At 36.9% G+C, this 11628-nt stretch overlaps 1 long non-coding RNA gene across 1 annotated transcript in view; it reads left to right on the forward strand.

The window, feature by feature from the left end:
* LOC135288188 (uncharacterized) overlaps window positions 1-9253 on the forward strand; it is a 37561-nt gene extending 28308 nt beyond the window's left edge. Inside the window, exon 3 of the long non-coding RNA XR_010351440.1 lies at window positions 8578-9253. This is a non-coding gene — a long non-coding RNA (uncharacterized LOC135288188). The remainder of the gene's footprint in view (window positions 1-8577) is intronic.
* The last annotated feature ends 2375 nt before the right edge of the window (window positions 9254-11628 follow it).

The following is an 11628-nucleotide window of genomic DNA, read 5'->3' on the forward strand; positions in this document are numbered from 1 at the left end:
AGCAGTCCCACATGAAATAATGAAAAATATTAAAATAATTAGTTGGCTTTTTTTATGCTGTCATGTGTTTTGGCCAAAGAGTGTAAATTCACCTCACTATTTCTGGAGTATTTCCTACAGAATGCTAGAAAATTACTTTTAAAATAAAGCAATTATTAAAAGCACTTTGCATGTTATCTCTGAACTTTACGCTTCAAAGAATAGCAATATCACAGAATCAAACCAAATTAAGAGATGTGAAGAATAACAATTTTAAAATTAATAATTCTATTTCTTAAATTTTCTGTGTCTAATGAACTTACTATTCCTTTCTGGAGGAAGGTATATGTTTGACATTCCTCCCACAAAGTAAAGCAGCTATAAATCTAAAAAGCCTAAAGCTGTATTTCACCTTGGTACTATGTAATTTTGCTATGGGTACAGAAAGGGAGGAAATGAAAATTGTCAAAACAGCTATCTATTGCCTTCATATGTTTTTACCCAGGTCACAAAAGCAAAACACTGGCCTTCATTGCCACTTTGACTAGGGGTCCCTATTCCCAAAGGCCTTTTCTCCACTTCCCAAACATGTACGTATTTTCTGCCCTCAATTCCGGCATGCATGAATCTATGAACAATATTTCATCAAGGTTCTGTTTCCATCATTCTGTTCATTAATATCCATTTCCTAAGAAGAGTTTGAAAGCAAAATTAGAGTAATGGATCTAAAGCACTGATTGCAGATTTTTAGCATGATATCAGCAATAAACTGGCTTTTACTGGAAGATTACTCAGAATTTCTGTTGTCATTGCCATTTTCACTGGCATGTAATATTTCTAGACAAGTCTCACTTTTCTGAAACCTACTTATTCCAAATAACAATGATAAGGTTTTATGAATCTGAAAACAAGTCTGTTTGAACTGAGTTAAATCTGCAGTGGTGCCAGCACTCAGCCTCTGCCTGTTAGCTCATGGGGAACAATGAACTTACGTAACTTCAAAATTAAATAATTAAAAACAATCTTTCCCCCTCCCTGTGTGTAGCTCCCCCCCTCCTTTCTTTACGGTTAATAATTATAATAACATACTCAGATGCAGGCAGTGTTATTATCTGATAATGCCTGAAATTTGAAATGGGCCTATTAGCCACCCGAGGCGAAACATAATTGCCCGGTTTCTGTGCACTATCAGATGGCAGATGATGTTGCTGAATGTTATTACTTAAGTATTTCAATTTTTCATATGGAGGAGAAATCAAATTTGAACTGTGTTCTGCAGCAAAACACTCAGCTTTGAAGGGTGTTACTATTTCTGAAAGGTTGTGGTAGTGGTACTGTTACCCCAACAACTTTTGGTAAAATTGGTGCTGTGACAGTGTAATTGAAGATGAAGAGCATTGCTGCTGGGAACACTAATGGTTTATACTATAGTGGGTATTTGCACTTTGAAATAACAATAATCCCATGTCAGCTTTCCTAAGTAAGCAAGGCCTGAGCCCATTTCATTGCTGGTAAGTCACATATCTCCAGCTCATAGGCATTTTCCATTGAAATTCCACCTGGGTTGGTGTTCCCAAGTCTGAGTTCTTCACACTACTACAAGTCCGAAATATTCAAATTAAATTCTTAGCTGCTTTTTGTTTGTGGTTTTTTTTTTTTGTTGGTTTTTTTATTTGTTTGTTTTTTGTTTTCCTGGATTCTTTGTTTAGATCTGCTTTATAGCTCTGGGGACCCCAGAAGTAGGGAAGCCAGCTCATAGCTCCTTCAGCTGGGAGTTGTTGAGGGGCTATGGGCCAGCAAGACTGATGTTGCTAATAAGGCCTGGTGGTATGACTCAGAATTAAAGGTTACTTGCCCAAAAAAAAAAGAGGTGCAGCTTGAATAATTTCATGTTACACCGAAACCTTTGGGACTCCTTCCCACTGGAACAAGTCTAATAACACTGCCTGGGTAGGATAGACTTTGGGGCTTGATATATCAGCCTCACCTACAAGAACAAGAAACTATATTTTATTAGAATCAGAATGTACTGGTATTTAGCATCTTTGTGCTACTGCCTAAGGCAGGCATGAAACAGTACTTATTCCAATCTCTTGTAAGAATTATGTGCTTTCAAAGAATTTCAGAGTTAAGATCTTTGGAGAGCTGACTTTTAAAGAATTTTCTGGCTTGTAGCTCAGATTAGGGTCAGTTTGTCCATATAAAATTTCCAGATGCTGTGATTCCCTGTATGATGTCCTGGCTACACAATTTTCATTCACAAGTGGAGAGGTAAGTTTTGAGTGGAGCCTAGTTTCCTGCAAAATTATCTCTGAGTTAAGGTCCTCTGCTTTTATTTTCCCTTGAAGGAAAAAAAAACCTTACAACCCAATGAAAAAATCTACTTAACATGATTTTTTTTGTTTGAGATAGTCATATTGTGTTGCTCGATTTTAATATTTACAGCTAACCGAGAAAAATACTTTATCATTGAATATTAAAATATATCAATTTTATCAATTTCTTCCCTTTCCAGATGCTTTTGGAGCACCCCGGCTTTTTTTTCATTTGTTTGTTTGTTTGTTTGTGTGGGTTTGTTTTTTATTTTTTTGGGGTTTTTTGGGTTTTTTGGGTTTTTTGTTTTTTTTTTTTGTTTGGTTTGGTTTTTCAATTACAAGAGCAATTAGTGAAACTATGAACCATGATTAGGAAATCCTCATAAGGGGAGGAATTCAAAAGCAGCATCTAGAGCAATAAAAATTAACTTCAGAGTGAGGAGAACCAACTATCTTCCCACCTTTTCCCTGTGAGCCTTTGACTTACACAGAGCAGCAAGTGAGGAAGGAGCAGAGGATTATGCCACACACCCAGTGTGTTGGAAGGTATTCCTTGTGCTGTTGGATTGTGTGTAAGTAATGCATTAAGACTGTTACCAAAACTCTCTTTTTCCTAGGAATTCCTCAAATAGCATAATTTAGCTATTTGAGATATTTGCTTTTTGTTGTAGGGAGAAATAGTGCCACCATATTTCTTCCTCGTAAAACTATTTTCATGAAATCTTTTAAAATATAGAAGACATATGTTGCTTTGACTTGGACCCCTGGTGCGAGGACACGAGGCTTGACTCCATGTTGATCAGAAGGCTGATTTATTATGATATATATTATACTAAAATACTACATTACAGCTATACTAAAAGAACAGAGAGAAGAGATCAGAAGGCTACAAAGACAAGAATAGAATAGGAATGAATAACAAAAATCCTGTGACTGCTCACAGCCTTGGCACAGGTGGCTGTGATTGGTCACTGATTGAAAACAATCCACATGGACCAATGGAAGATTCACCTGTGGCACTCCACAGCAGCAGATAGTTATTGTTTACATTTCTTTCCTGAGGCCCTCAGCTCCTCAGGACAGGAAAAATCCTAGCAACAGACATATATTTGTAAGGATTGGATTAGAAGATAAAGGAAAACAGAAGTCTACTATACTTTGCTGCTTTTTTAGTGGGTTTGAATTGAAACACCTTTGAATTACTCAGGATAAGATAAATTTTGGACCTGAGCCACATTTCTACTATTAAGAAAAATGCAATGTCTCTAGCAGGTCACAAGAACATACAGTCCTTTTTTCTTTCTTTTTGATTCCTCATTCCATATTTAGGATGTGCTTTAATGGCCTGGGAAGGTAAAGTGCACTCTTGAAGATTTTGTATATACACACACCCTGGTTATTGGGAAAATAAGTACACCAGTCTCAAATATCTGTAAATGCATGAATGTCATCCCCAGATACAGGATATGTGGGAGAGAAGGAGCTTTATTTGCCCTTCAGCTCATCAGTATAATGCGGGAGAAAAAATCCAGCTCAGAGGCTCAAATTCTCTTCTCAGGCCGTAGAGATGTGAAGAACTTTGTTGGAAAACAATTCTTTCAGAAGAAGAGTATGACATGTCTGCTAAATTTATAGCTTCTGCTTTCCTCTGGATCTTGTTTCTGGTCTGTGCAAAATGGGCATGACCAGCACTGCCGAGGCTTGCTTTGGCTCACCCTGTCTAAAAGCAGAGCTTTAGAAAGGGAAGAGCATACCAGCTTAGAAGATCTGAACAGATGAACAGTCAGTAACTCAAATTCCTTTTTAATACTCATCTCCCAATTGTTTTGGAGAGGCTATTAGAAAGACTACTTAAAAATTCTGTCTGAATGCTGTAAGATCAACTGTGCTTTGGCAAAGTTTCTGCCGAGCCTCCCAGAAGTCCTTCACAGCACATCAAGCTCCCAGAGTCATGTAGCTTCCTCTTGGCAAGGGCATTTGATAGTCCACAATATTCAATGCCAGAACGGGAAAACAATAAAATAAACTATAAGCTATGAAACAAAAAGAAAATTTAAAAAAAGAAAATAAAAGAAAAATTATACTCATTGTAATTGAGTCAGCTTGTTGAGGGACATAAAAATCTAATCAATTGCTTTTGCATAACAATCAGTTGTCACATTGGGCTCTAATTGAGCAGCCAGATGGAGCCTTGTAGTTGTAGACTGTAGTAGTAGTATTCCTGGGACATACAAAACCACATGAGGCAATGAACATTAGGTTCGTCTTTCTATTAATGTGTAAGGAGAGTTCTGCTTTAGAGGCAGAACCAGATTTCCCAAACCAAATATATTCCACTCAATGTGCTTCTCTCACATATATGGCAGATAGAAACCTTTCTTTTAATGGATCATTTCTGGGCTTGTAAGTATTGCTAAATATACTCTGAAGTTGGGGCATGCGTGGCTTCCAAATGTCAAAATGACATAGAGTATCTACAGGAACTTCCTCTCCTTTCTAACATTTTTGTATATGCTCCATATGCATGGCACATTTAAAAGGACACTGACGAGACATTTCTCATAAACATTCTGTGCCTTCGTGTTTATAAAAGCTTCTTGGGAAAACTGAAGATGAAATCCATTTCTTGAGTGAATTGTTTTTCTTGTCCATCTGGATACTTTGGTTTACTTGGCTGTGAGCTTTCTGGTAGCAGCAGAAGCAAGCGGCAGTAAGGAGCTGAGAATATTTAACTATCTATCCCCAAAATTAACCAAAAATAGGCAAATCCCATTTGGAGTGTGTAAAGCTTGGCAGCATTCTGTCAAATAATGTATTGAATCAAATATAATCAAGAAATAAAAATTACCAAAGAAAGCTTTTTGCCTAAATATAATCTGTATTTCTGTCCCTGTCTGTGTTCCCTAAAATCTTCTTTGTCCAATAAATATCATTGACTTTGGAAAGGGCTTAACAATACCACACTTCTTGTATTTGTGGGTTCCCAGATGAAGGAAAGAAATTATGAATCTGACTCCATGTTCTCAGAAGGCTAATTTATTGTTTTATGATGCTATATTATATTAAAGAAACTAAACTATACTAAAGAATGCAGAAAGGCTAAAAGGTACTAATGAATCTTGTGACTCTCTCTCCAGAGCTCAACACAACTTGGCAGTAATTGGCCATTGAGTCAAAACAATTCACAGCAGAAACCAATGAAACAATCACCTGTTGGATAAACAATCTCCAACCACATTCCAAAGCAGCAAAACACAGGAGAAGTAAATGAGATAATATTGTTTTCCTTTTTCTCTGAGGCTTCTCAGCTTTTCAGGAGAGAAATCTTGGCAAAGGGATTTTTCCAGAAAATATGATATGACACACACTAATGTCTGGGTTTTTTTTAAATGTATCTATTTGATGATAGGTGGCCAAGTAGGCAAAACATATTGTCTCAGAGATCTGGGAAAAAAATTGAACTTGCTGATTATTTTTCCTAACTTCCAATACTGATTAAAGTTAAAATAATTCCTCTAGGATTTAGTGACCCTTCTCTTCAATGGAGGAGAGTTGCTAAGGGCAGCTGCCACTGCTGAACTGCAAGAATTGAGCAGGATGCTGGCTGGGACGTGGTGCCTGGTGATGACTTTGCAGAGACTGCATTGCACGCACGCCATGAGCAGCCACCCTTGTGCTGAGGCCTTGGTTGGCCTGACACATCAACCTCTGATGGGCAGATAGCAGCCCCTGGTTCTTTTTGTTGATTTATTTGACCACAATTAAGATCTATTATCTTCACTGTGAAACCTTTTATTTTTTGCAGTCTCCCTCTCAAACAGTCTTCAGATGGCATTTTTTTCTGTTTTTCTCTTACATTCATAGTTCTCTCTAATTTCCTGTGCTTCTGTTTTCTAATCTGACTTCTAATTTCATGGCTGTCCAGGCTACTAATTAACAGCTGTCATATTCTTTCTCCTTTCCCCTTCTACCCTTTCTTGTAGCTGAAAATTTCAGCTAAAAATAGGTGGGATATGCTCTGGGGAGTTCACAACAATTCTTAAGGAGCAGTACACAGGTTACTTTCACTGCTGTAAAGCACTGACAACAACCCACAAAAGCAAAGTTCTTCTAAAGATTAATCTCTCACCAGAAGCCACCATAATTTCAATTCTTGGGAAGGTCTCTGTGTTACCTTTCACTGCAATTTGTTAAAAAAGGAGTAATTTGAATTTTTTTTCTATTCTATATAACTATTTATATACATATATATATAAATTATATATCTTTATATTACTGAATTGTAATATCCTATGGATTACTCTTTTTTAGTCATTCTAATGTAATACTACATTAAAACAATGCATTGATTACAGAAAGTAATACTTAGCACATTTTCAATTAATAGTCTGTCTGAAAATGGATCTTTATCAAAGAGATGAAACCTTATTATTATCTAGTCATTTCTTAATGATTGAACCAAAATGAATGAGTCAGTGTTCCTTTGTTCCTCTGAGAAATCATAAAAAAAAAAAAATTCCTTCCTCAGGTTTCAGCTGAGGACTTCAAAAATTCCACCCACCTGCAAGAAAGATACCTCCTTTTCAGGATCTCATTTGCCATATGCATTTCTGAAATATCTGAAACCAGACTGAATAAGCATATTTAATTACAGGTACCAGAAATGCAACAATTTGATTTTATATCTTGGCCAATGATTTGCGAATGTGAGATGCCACAGTTTGGCTAAAGTACATACAGAGATTATGAGAGAAAATATTCTCTCTTTTGAGAGAGAACTGCTTAATTGTTCTATTAATATTAAAATGTGCACAAAAATTTACTTTCTTATTCTGAGCTGGGACAGCCCTTCAAACTAACAGTGCTGGTCCATTGCTATTATGCTGTCATGTTAAAAAAAAAAAAAGAGAAAAAAAAGAAAAAGAGGTACCTTCCATTTTAACAACTTCTTGGCTTTTTACCTTATAATTATAGATTGATTATGGCTTTTAATCTCACTTTTTAATGTGGTTTTTATTGTTCAGGATGATAGGTCCAAGGGGATTTTCACATATGAGACGACTCCTTTGGGAGTGATATGTATAAAAACTGCTGGAAGCTGCAGATAAGCTTGACACATCTGGGATGTGATCTGTGTGTGGGTTTTGATGGGATGTGCCACCACCCAGGGATAGTGTGAGCTCAGAGTCTGCTCAGTGCTCTTGACCCTACCCTGGCAGCATGTCTCTGTTTGGCTTCCTTGGCCAGGTATACCACTGAAAGATCATTGTGAGAAAATTTTCCAAGTGACATCTTCCTCCTAAAAATCAGTCACTTTGGTGTCTGTGTGTGAAGACACACATCCAGGAACCCCTGCTCTGGTCATACCTGAGACAGATGATTGTATTGTGGCTGTCTTTTTCATCCTAGGCACATCAGGGTGACATTTTAGATTATGTGTAACTATCAAGTGCTGTGCACTGAGAATTAGTTATTTCTAAATGGAAACCTATGTAAGACAACCAGCCTTACCATGGCTGGCTGGAGGGATATCTGGAAGTACACACAGTCTGATGTCCACACCTAGGCTTGTGAGGCTGTTCCCCCTTTGTCATAACTATACAAGAATTTCACAAGGGAAGTGGTAATTGCGTCCTCACTAAGATTCTTTCTGGTTAGTCTGATTTGTCAGGATTATGTGTCTGTCCCATGCTCCCACGTGGGCTCTGAACTCACAGCATCAGCCCTGGAGAATCTCAGGATTCCTTAATTACCTACTCTGATGACATCTCAAACCTAAGGTGTGGGCTTATGGTTCATGGCACTTGTTTGGTATATTGAAAACAGTTTTGTCAGGTGTTCCAATGCAGATTTTTGTCTACAGGGCTTGCAATTACTTTAAATCCTTGGTTTATATGTATTTGTTTCTTACATTGGTCAAAAAAACCCCAAACATCCAAAATGCCTTGCTTTTTTCATGCTGCCTTGGCACACAGTACGTTATAAGAATGAAGTTTGTTAATATGGTCCAGGCCCTAGACCTCATCCTCAGCATGATCAGGCTGTCTGTGCCTTGCAACAAATTCTAAGAGTCTTACCTCACCAAGCTTGGGATTGGCAGCCAGATACAACCCACAGAAAAACACTGGTGAAGAAGGCTGCTCAGGCAATGATAAAAGATACATTCATAGGAATATCTTGAGCTGTTTGGAGTCAGAAATTTTCCACTGACATGATTTTTTTTCCCAGGAAAACACACAATTTTCTAAAAGAAAATTTATCCTATCAAAATTTTTGTTTGCAGATTCTCGTTTCCTGGATGACAGCTACAGAGAACAGAAATGGAATTCCATCTTTGAACTAAGGAAGAAATCTGTGTCAACCCAGCTGTTGACCTGCATCTGTCAGATTTCATACCCTTTGATTGTCAGTAGTGGAAGTGACAAATCTGAAACATCAAAATAATATACATGCCCAAATTGAAATGCAGACTCCTTGCCAGATGTCTGATAACAATCTTCCCAATTCATTTGGTCCAATGCTTTAAGCATGTAACAAATTACGTGAAACTTCAGTCTTTTGTCTGTGAAGACCACAAACTGCATCTCACCACTACCAGAAAATGGAAATTGTATGTGCCTGTGTGTGGTCTCTCCCATATTCATCAATTTCCTCTCTATGGACCTGCTTTTTTTGATTAGGTTTTCATATACAAACCAACTGCAAAGCACCAATTTCAATAAAAGGAAACCTTGTGTGTGGTATTGGTAGTTTTACTACTTGAAGAATATTAACTTGTGAGCAAGGATTTACCTGAAATTCAGTTCCTGGACATTTTCTAGAAAACTGTTTTATTGAAAAATCCTACCATATTGACATTTTTATGTCCGCTGTTCTCTCTGTCAATGACTTTTTAGAATCCTTGTGCTGCCTACTCCTCAGTCTTGGCTTTAGGATCCAGATTTATTTCAAGAGCAAAAATGTTTCTTAAAAAAGATGCCCTTAGGTAGATCAGAAACCTTCACATCACTTTTATTGTAACATCATCTTGAAATTACTTTATCCCTACTGTAACTTTCTCAGAAATTATTTTTACCTAAATGATCTAAATTGCAACAAATACAGATGTCTGTCAGGCAAAATAAAAAAGTAATAGTTATAGGTGAGTTTGTATTTCTAGAATATTCCTCAGATAAAATTAATGTAGTGCAACACATACACACACATAAGCAGTAAAAATAAAAAAACCCCATTGAATTAGTAATTCAGATTCTGTTTCCAATTATATTGTTGTATACCCAGAGCAATTCCACAGATTGCTGCATTATTACTTTTGATTTATTCCAGTATAATTAAGAAAAACTTAAGTCATCAACTCCAATGGAAGCTACTGTCTGAAAATTTAAACTAGAGAATATATTTTGAGATAGTTTCTGACTAATCAATTGCAATATAATTCAGTATCAAAAGAGGCAGTGATTTAATACTAGTACCCTTTCATTGTCTTACCTAACTTTGTATTCCAGGTATGCATCCCAGTTAGAAATAAAAATCAAAACAAAGTACAAAGACTCAAGCAAAATAAGTTTTAATTTTATTTTTTACATTATAGGTAATAGTTGTCTGCCAAACATTAGGAGTTAAATTTGTGTAACAATCCAGATCTCTAGCAGAACAGACTCAAAACAGAAAGAGTATATGAAGACCCCTACATTTTTCAGAGTCCAAAATAATCACATTCTGTTCCATTTTTCTTATCCTGTTACTTTTCATTTGTTCTGTGAGTTATGACTCCTTATACCTGCTCAGATCATCACTTCATTTGCTGTATATACCAAGTTGCATTTATCTATCCCACTTTCTGATAACAATTGATTTTTGCATGGATCCTAACAATCTTTCAAAGATTACTGCAAATCTGTCAAACTCCTAAAAATAGATGTCTTGTTGTCCTTAATTCTTTATCACCTGAGTCAGTTAATCCAGATTTTGAATTATGTCAAACACACATGCACACTTTCTAAAGAATTATTAAAAACTCCATCCTGACAGAGGTAACTTTAGATGGCAGTATAAGCATGACCTGGCATGAGATTTTTTTGGTAGTCCCCGAGAGTGTACTGCCTTAGTTTTAGAAACCAAATTAAATACTGATGGCCTCTTAATCAAACACCATGCATCCTGCTACAAAACCTAGTAATAAACTAGCCAGAAAAGCCCATAATTCTGTATACAATTTATTTTTTTTTTTTCCAGAGAAGAGGGGATAACTGTCAAATTCACAGAGAGAGACTGCTATTTCACTGAAGAAATAATTAGATGGACCTTTCTTGACTCCTAGACTACAGAATAAAATACTTCTAGGTAATAGTGCCCTTTGTGCTGTTTTTAAGAGTCCGTGACTGATGCTTCCTCTTGCAAAGGCACACTTCCCTCTGTGATTAAATATTTACCAGAGTGAAAGAGCAGCAGAAGGACTAAGTGCCTCCAACTGACTATTGCAGAGGTCCATAAGGGAGTACAGTACATATATAAATATTTTAAAAGATTGGGTCAGAGCAGTGTCCATATCAGGCCATCTCCCTGTAGATCAGGGTGTGCTGTTTGTTGGTAAGCAGATGGATGTTTGCTTATAAACAAACTAAGTCTCCACTTTACTTGCTGTGTCTTTGCTATAGATCATTTGTTAAATTATCACATTAATCATGCATATGAAGAGCTCTGCTTTGCCTGGTGATTAAGAAGAGTGAGAAAAACATAATTAAAGGTGCTACAATCTTGTTTTGTTTGTCCTGGATTTTGCTATTGTTTCCAGAGTTCACCCACAGGAAGAAAATTCACATTTAATTCTTTGGACCAAGAGGTCTATGAATTTATGAGAATCTTAGCCACATGGGAGCCATCTGTCTCTTCTTTCCTTGAAAAAACAAAATACAGGGCATCTTGCCCCTTGCCTTTGGAGGGAGTGGAACGGAGTCAATAATGCTCTCCCAGGCTGACTGCTGAACCAGGGCATAAGCTCATGCTCCAAGAGGAAGTTTGGCCAGTCCTTGGCTTATATTTTGTGGAAATGGATAATCATTGAGAGGGTTTTTGAGCTCATGGCTGCTCAGGTTTTTTTCCACCTTTGTATGAAAACAACTCTAATTGGGCGTCCTTCTGATCTGCTAGTACTCTCAGGAGGGACCCCCACAGAACTCAGGGCTTGCAGACTTCTGTCTGCAATTCTCATTCTTCTAGCTACATCTTGTTTGAGGTAGTAGAATGAGCTGAGGGGGGAGAAAAAGAAAAGAAGGAAAAAGACAAAACCTGAAGAAGTGACTGTTGAAACAGATTTGGGGAATTAAAAAAAAGA

The sequence above is a fragment of the Passer domesticus genome, chromosome 1, assembly GCF_036417665.1.
Source record: "Passer domesticus isolate bPasDom1 chromosome 1, bPasDom1.hap1, whole genome shotgun sequence".
In the NCBI taxonomy this organism is placed as follows: domain Eukaryota; kingdom Metazoa; phylum Chordata; class Aves; order Passeriformes; family Passeridae; genus Passer; species Passer domesticus.